The sequence below is a fragment of the Gigantopelta aegis genome, chromosome 7 (genome assembly GCF_016097555.1).
Source record: "Gigantopelta aegis isolate Gae_Host chromosome 7, Gae_host_genome, whole genome shotgun sequence".
Classification (NCBI taxonomy): Eukaryota; Metazoa; Mollusca; class Gastropoda; order Neomphalida; family Peltospiridae; genus Gigantopelta; species Gigantopelta aegis.
The window spans coordinates 25,668,716-25,677,122 of record NC_054705.1 but is presented as its reverse complement, the minus strand read 5'-3'; the positions used below and the strand labels follow the sequence as shown (position 1 = coordinate 25,677,122).

The following is an 8,407-nucleotide window of genomic DNA, read 5'->3' as shown; positions in this document are numbered from 1 at the left end:
AACAGACTAATATATATTTAACAGGTAGTTGAGTGTGTGTGTGTGTGTGGGGGGGGGGGGGGGGGGGTTACTTTTCAAGACTGACACAGGGCCTCCGGAGTGTATTTGAAAATGGGGGCGGGGTGGGGCGAATGTCTGTGAATCAAAATACATGTATTTGTGGGCCCGGGCATGCTTCCCTGAGAAAAGTTTGAATTTTAGGTGTTAAAATACATTTCAAGCCTTCTGAACAGTATAACATGGAAACGTGGGTGGTGTGCCATGACGTCAGACACGCCCGTGGTCTAACTATGGGATACACCACGGGTAAAATCAAAGGGACCCATACCAAAGCGTGGTACAAATTGATTTTGTATTACACATATGTGCAATCTTGACCGGAACTTTTAAATGGGGAATTCCCGTTTTATTTTTACTGCAGTTAGCGTCTTAGTTCTCACTACACAGATGTCATCTGCCACTGAAACCCATGTTAAACTGCCCAACTTCAAACGAAGATTGCCAATAGAGGTATTTCACATTCCTATTGCGCATGCGCGCGAAGAGTAACGTCCCTTGACAAAATAGACTGAAACTAGTCTATTTACAAATTGGGGGGCGTGACAGACATGTTGTTATGGGCGACTTGAGTAGCTTCGTAGGAGACTTTTAAACTTTGGCAACTAACATGTACATATTTCGAATTAGATGGTATAATGGCCGTAGAAAACAGTCCGCTGAAATTTATAGCGGAATGGTTCAAATTAAAAAGCAGTGCAACAACTTGGACAAAGTCTCTGCGACTTGTATCCGAGGATTTTGATAACGCCAGATTAAAAGACTATCTCGTAAAAAGTATAAACAAAACATTTGACAGATTCCATAGGTTATGGCATCGACAGGTTATGGCATCGATCGATATATATATTTGAGAGAGAGAGAGAGAGAGAGAGAGAGAGAGAGAGAGAGAGAGAGAGAGAGAGAGAGAGAGAGAGAGAGAGAGAGAGAGAGAGAGAGAGAGAGAGAGAGAGAGAGAGAGAGAGAGAGAGAGAGAGAGAGAGAGAGAGAGAGAGAGAGAGAGTATATATATACACACACACACATATATATATATATATATATAGTCAAACCTGTCTTATGCGGCCACACAAGGGAGTAGATAAACGTGGCCGCCGAGTACAGGTTGCCACATATATAGTCTTTAAAACATTTGTTGTTGTTTCTTGTTTTACCGTCTGTACTGCTAATTAACGGATGTGTGCTTCATAGTTGACTATAAATCAACTTTTGACATGTTGTCTCCTTCAAAAATAATGCAAATAGAATATATTAAATTAACCGTTCTCCACAAGTTTGTTTTCTACTTCCATTTAATTATTTATTTCCGACTTCATGCGATGTATTGTTATAGTAAGTGAATCTACAAACTGTCAAGCGTAGCCTGCCCAGAGGCAATTAGATGCTGTTCAGATTCATACTTCCTTAATTGATACACAGTGGAGATGTCGGGACTGAATGGGTACTATTATTCCTGAAGGTGTGAAGATCGGTTATTTGCTGCATTTTACCCATTATCGCTGTTGTCAAGGTCAAGGTCAAGGTTCAATAGGGTTTATAGTCAAACTGCACGTTCAGAGCAAGCTGTTCATAATACATGCACGCCTGTCGTGGGCACAGGGCATTTTACTTCCATATATAGTCCGTTCATAATACATGCATTTTACTGCCTCTCTGTCCAAGACTGCCATATATAGGTGGGGGGGGGGGGGGGGGGGGAACTGTTCATAATACATGCATTTTACTTCCGGGGAAGGGCAAGGGACTGTCATGGCACTGCAGGTTTCAGGATACAGCAGTCCGATTGAATCGGTAGCAGGCGGATGGGTTTTGGGGTGCTATGGAATTTTGAGTGGAGCGATTTACCAAAGAGAAAAGGTGCGCAGTTTTGTTGAGTAATTTGGCGCAATTTTGAACGGTCGGTCGAAAGGTAAAAATTTGAGCTAGTATAGGTTTTGGAATTCGAGTGTAACTCGTTAGTGGTTCGAGAGTAGCTCGTTATTTATAGACCTTCATGATGCTGGTTGTCTCCCTAGGCTGTTCATGGGGTCCTCAGAAGGACCTGACCTATTCAGGTCGTGGCATGACAGCCCAGAGGAGACTCGTGCAATTGTGTAGACACTGGTAGGCAAGGCAATTTGTTCCGGGGTGGTCGAAGCGCAGGTGTTGTTATCGCTGTTGTTAAAATATCCCTTTTATATAAGAGTAAAACTTTACTGTGGCGCTTAATGCAGGTATTTTAGCGATTTGGGGTCCGATTTAGGTTGCCGCTGGCCGCGTTAGACAGGTGACCGCTTATTACAGGTGCATTTACATTATAAATCGTTTGGGAGGAAAAAAGTGGCCGCTTAAGGCAGGTGACCGCTGAGTACAGGTGGCCGCTAGGACAGGTTGTTTTGACTGATATATATATATATATATATATATATAAGATATATCAGGTGTTTTGTTGCATTTTTCTTAGTGTCTACCTAATTGGGGAAAAGTTAAAAAAAGAAGAGAATTTATGCTGTTACATGTATATCCATAAACGTGGGAATTTAAAAAAAAGGGGGGATTTGGGGGGGGGGGGGGGTGTTGAAGGTTTTGTGCCGTTCTGTTTACCCATACACACGTTTTTATACAGTGTCAACATGAACGCATGGGTGAGTATTATACAAAATATATTTATTTTCTTTACAGTTAATGTGTTTTCCACCATATCTAAGTATATAAATACTAGACGGACCTGTGTAGGAACGTCCTGTACAGAGCCGTCATCACTCTATATATATTTATATATCATTATTATTATTATTATTATTATTATTATTATTATTATTATTTAAGGAGTGTCTGTTATTTCTTTTACGTTCATCGGGGTATGAACAAAATAAATCATCCGTAAATTGTGTGAATCGGCGAAGCCGTTCTCACATATGTTTGCGGATGATTTTTTTGTTCATACCTAGATGAACGTAAAAGTAATAACAGACAATACTTATAATTAAATTTGAAACATACTGAGTAATAATAACATTAAAAGTTCATATATATATATATATATATATATATATATGGGTATATAAGGATATATATATTAAGTTGAGTATTGTCCGAAATATACATATATTTTCTGTATATACAAAATAGATATTTTTTTTATTTTATTTACTGTTTACTACCATATCTAAGTAGAGAATACTAAACCGCCCTGTATAGGAACGTTCTGTACAGAGCTGTCCTGACTACATATATTTTTTATATATTTACACACGCACACGTTATAACATTTATTGAGTATAATCCGAAATACACATATATTTTTTTTATATACAAAATATATATATTTTTTCTTTACTGTTAATGTGTTTTTCACCATATCTAAGTATACTAGACCACCCTGTGTAGGAACGTCCTGTACAGAACCGGTAAAGTTTTGGTCCCTTATGCGTTCACTGGCTTCCCTCCTACAAAATGTGCCGAACAAACCCTCGTACTTAGAGTAACATTAAAATCGTTTTCTACGTGAAACGATTACCCACAATCGTTTCCGATATCCATTGGCTGGATATCGATGGAAGGATAACGAATTTCCCGGACATATGCGGTTGGAACAGTTAATAATTGAACAATGGTCGTGGCCTCCCATTGCTTTTGCCCCCCAATTTGCAGATAGGTCTATTTTGGCGAGATCTCGCGAAGTCTCGCGGTTTGCGTCCTCGAGTAACTCCGCAACGGGCACATGCGCAGTGGAATGTGAAAGAAGTCTATAGAACGGGTTCTCGTTGCAACTAACAACATACACCATTGCGAACCGTATATAAGCATTATATATATTACATTATATAAGCATTTATTTTCACTCCAAAATTGAGAACATTTCCATCTCAGTTTTTTGCTATATGACCGCATCTGGCTGTAGTACCGGTCCGAACAGGTGGTTCATTAATCGATTCAATCCGGCTGTCTCTTGCGCTATACACCCATGTCCCAAAAGGACGATGCACAATATTACAAAATAACATGGGTGTGACGGTACATGCTCTTAATTTCTTTTCGCCTGTGGCGATATTAATTGTTTTAGAAGGCCGTGTGCAGTTCCAAATGCACTTAGCCCAGATGGGCAACTTGTTACGTGATACCTTTGCGCGACGGTCGTCGAGCTTTTCTAATACACAACTAGCGCAGGTGTGAAGGCCATGTGGCCAGTAGTTACGTAATAACTCCGCTAGTGCTGTTTATGACCAGGGGATTGCTCGCGGAATGGCGACAGCCAGTCTGACGATCAGAGAAAAATATGCCGGCATGGTGGCTGTGGAAAATCCACATGATACGTGAGGTACCGCCTTGTACCCCCAGGCGATATTCGCTGTCTCTGAGAGTTTGGAATAAATAGCTAGGATTTTAGAGATATCGAGGAGAAACATAGGAAGGCTCCAGGGGATCGCTGTCCGTCCACTGAACGATCTATATTAGTTCAGACGGGACTTTGGTAAATATATATTTTCTGCTCTGTGTATAACCTTGATGTGATTGATGTGACTTTAAATATTTTAATACTGTATTATACCAATATTATTTAGACGATGCTGCCGGTCATCTGACGCAGTATACTGTAGGCTCACCGTTCTGATATATATATATATATATATATATATGTATATGTATATATATATATATATATATATATATATATATATATATATATATATATATATATATATATATATATATATATATATATATATCAAGCTTATCCAGTCATCCTAGAAGACCTAGGTAAACTGTAGGTTATTGTCTTTATTGTGATAGGTACCAGTATTAAGTGTGTATTACAAGGTTATTGAATGAGTAGTTAGGGTTAATTAAAAATTAACCAGTTAGGAATAGAGTGTATTCCTTTATTAATTAAGTTCCCCTGGCAGCGTTTCTCCATTATCACACGTGTGCGTGTTAGCGTTTCTCAGTTATCACACGTGTGGGTGTTGTGTCACGGTGAAGTGATTAGCATATTGTGTAAACAAGACACCTAGAGATTAACTAATTAAGTGATTAGTTCTGGGTTATTATTATTGTTGTTATTAATTAACTACTGCGGCAGTACATTTGTCAGCGTAGGTTAATACAGATTCCAAAGTGTATTGTGTTTTGTTGTGTTTTCTAGTGAACTAAACGTGCTATAATAATATATACTTTATATAAGATCGTATCTCTGATCATACCTAGACGAGCCACTCGGGTAAATACTGCTCGATACAGAGAGATCTAATAGATATACAGTTAGGAGAGATATTTGGATAATCGTGTTTCATCCAGTTACGGGTATTATAGGATCCTCGTGACAATGGGCAAAATACATCAGAAGGCTTACCATTAAACATACATATTGTTTTAATTCTTCACCATTTCCTAGAAGTGAATATGTCAACCATAACGTGTCACAATTAGGAACTATAGTACCGTGATCATAACTAATCAGTTGTGTTGGTAAACTGTTTACTGCCATTATTAATAACAGACTAAACCTTTTTGCTACTGAAGTACACTTAATAAACAGGAACCAGGCTGGATTTCGCAAAGGTCACTCAACGAGCGATAATGTATACTTTATGCATGTTTTATTGTCGTTATACCTGTCATTTGGTAAAACATTATACTGTACTTTTGTCAATTTTTTAAAGGCTTTTGACTTTGTCTGGCATACGAGACTATGGAGAAAATTACAAAAAAAAACTAAATAAAAAAAACATATACACCACGCATATAAATACCACCTTCCCTTATCCTTAAATTAAATAAGAAAACAATGAGGGTTAAGCTGCTCATTTCAGAGTTAACGAGTAGCGTCTATGACTACCCTAGTTGCACACAAAATTGAGTACTTTTTTTTTTCTTTACAGGTACTCCATACATGTTTCAAGTACAAGGATACTGGACACTGTGATACTAGATGAAATAAAATTTCTTTAAATTTTTGCCCAGATGATTTTTTTTCCAACAGCAAACACACTAACATTATCACCAGTGACAGTGATTGCAGGCAAATGTTTTCTGTAAATAAGTGTGTGCTCACTTCATTCTTACTCGGAGTGTACAAGTTTACAAACAAAAAATCCATAATAATAATAAAATCATTAAAAGACAAATAATAATAATAATAATAATAATAAACAATAACAATTATAATTATGATATAATCATGTATATATAATTATATTTAAAAAAAAAAAAAAAAAATGTCTACAGCACCCGGTGTTCCCAGGCGGTCACCCATCCAAGTACTAACCGGGCCCGACGTTGCTTAACTTCGGTGATCGGACGAGAACCGGTGCTTTCAACGTGGTATGGCCGTAGACAACAACTGTTGAAAAATAGGGGTATACATACGTAATTTTCCGGAAGTCGATATATGGCCGTAGCTTTTGTTTTGTTTTATTTGTTGGAAAGACAGATCGAATGACTTATCGCCGGTGTTGTTTACATGCAATTTTAGTGAAGTTTTTTTTTAATCCACACAGTGATCTCCCTTGTGTATCGCGTAGAGAAAAAGAGTCCACAAGACCGGCCTCGGTGTTGTCGTGGTTAAGCCACTGGGCATAAGGTTGACAGATACAGGGCTCGGAGTACGGTACCAGCTCGCACCCGAAGTGAGGTTTAATGACTCAATTGGTAGGTGTAACACCACTACACCCACTTATCTCTGACTAACCACTAACAATTAACTCACTGTCCTGGACAGACAGCCCAGATAGCTGAGGTGTTTGCCCAGGACAGCGTGCTTGAACCTTAATTAGATATAAGCACGAAAATAAGCAGAAATGAAAAGAAAGAAATGTTTTATTTAACGACGCACTCAACACATTTTCTTTACGGTTATATGGCGTCAGACATATGGTTAAGGACCACACAGATTTCTTTGAGAGGAAACCCGCTGTCGCCACTTCATGGGCTACTCTTTCCAATTAACAGCAAGGGATCTTTTATTTGTGCTTCCCACAGGCAGGATAGCACAAACCATGGCCTTTGTTGAACCAGTTATGGATCACTGGTCGGTGCAAGTAGTTTACACCTACCCACTGGGCCTTGCGGAGCACTCACTCAGGGTTTGGAGTCGGTATCTGGATTAAAAATCCCATGCCTCGACTGGGATCCGAACCCAGTACCTACCAGCCTGTTGACCGATGGCCTAACCACGACGCCACGAGTACACTTAATAAACAGGAACCAGGCTGGATTTTGCAAAGGTCACTCAACGAGCGATAATGTATACTTTATGCATGTTTTATTGTCGTTATACCTGTCATTTGGTAAAACATTATACTGTACTTTTGTCAATTTTCGAAAGGCTTTTGACTTTGTCTGGCATACGAGACTATGTAGAAAATTACAAAAACAAACAACAACATATACACCACGCATATAAATACCACCACCCCTCATCCTTAAAGGAACAATTAAGGCATTTGACCTGGTATGCATATTCCACTATATATAACGCACATTATTATTTAATATCAACAAGTATAATCGTATAGTTAATTAATAAAACGCTTAAATGTGACGGCTATTATATATAACGGGCGCGGCCATTTTGTACCATCCCAATGAATGCGCCCTCTGGCGAGCTGGTGGTTACGTAATACCTAACGTGTCGCGTCAGAAATTAGTCTTCGAACTGAAGAAACAAAACATACCTGATTTTTGCGGATGCATCGCAATGTCTGTAATAATATCCATCCCAGTAAGCCGGCAACAAGTATATATTATTTTTCAATACACACTAAGCCATCATTGTCAAAGTGTTGAAATAACTGTATTATGTTTTGTACATAAATTAACCCACATACTGAAAGAATAATCGGAGTGTGTTCTTGGTTAACTGGTCTTTTCTTTCCGTGGCCTGTACCTGTGGTTCCTGATTGACAGGTGTATATTTAGACGGTCCCCAGACACTGTGTCTAGACACTCTAAAAAGACGTGCCTCTTTTATTAAGATCACAAGGTATTGTCTGATAGCCGCGCGGACGCCCCTTAAATCGTAATGGACATTATCACTTTATTACTGTAAGTAATTCTGTAAAACCCTTGATTAAGTAGACTTTCCCATCTAACATCACAAAACTGACCTAGTACGTAGTCCCAAAAGTAACTCACTGTTCTGGACAGACAGCCCAAATAGATGTACATTCATTAAGCAAAATATATTAAAACAATAAACACTCACATACAAGAACCGTTCACTGAGCTACCCTGTTCTATCACACTGATGTATACACTCCTATTTAATTAAAGATAAAAGTTAAAAGTAAAAATGTGTTTGGTTTAACGATACCACTAGGGCACATAGATTTATTAATTATCGGCTAATGGATGAGTCATTTGGTAACTA

General features: G+C 38.4%; 1 non-coding gene across 1 annotated transcript; it reads right to left on the bottom strand.

Annotated features, from left to right (window-relative positions):
- Positions 1 to 6,255: 6,255 nt before the first annotated feature.
- LOC121378162 lies at positions 6,256 to 6,374 on the bottom strand. Its single transcript, XR_005958678.1, has one exon. It is a non-coding gene; the product is annotated as a 5S ribosomal RNA (ribosomal RNA).
- Positions 6,375 to 8,407: the final 2,033 nt, after the last annotated feature.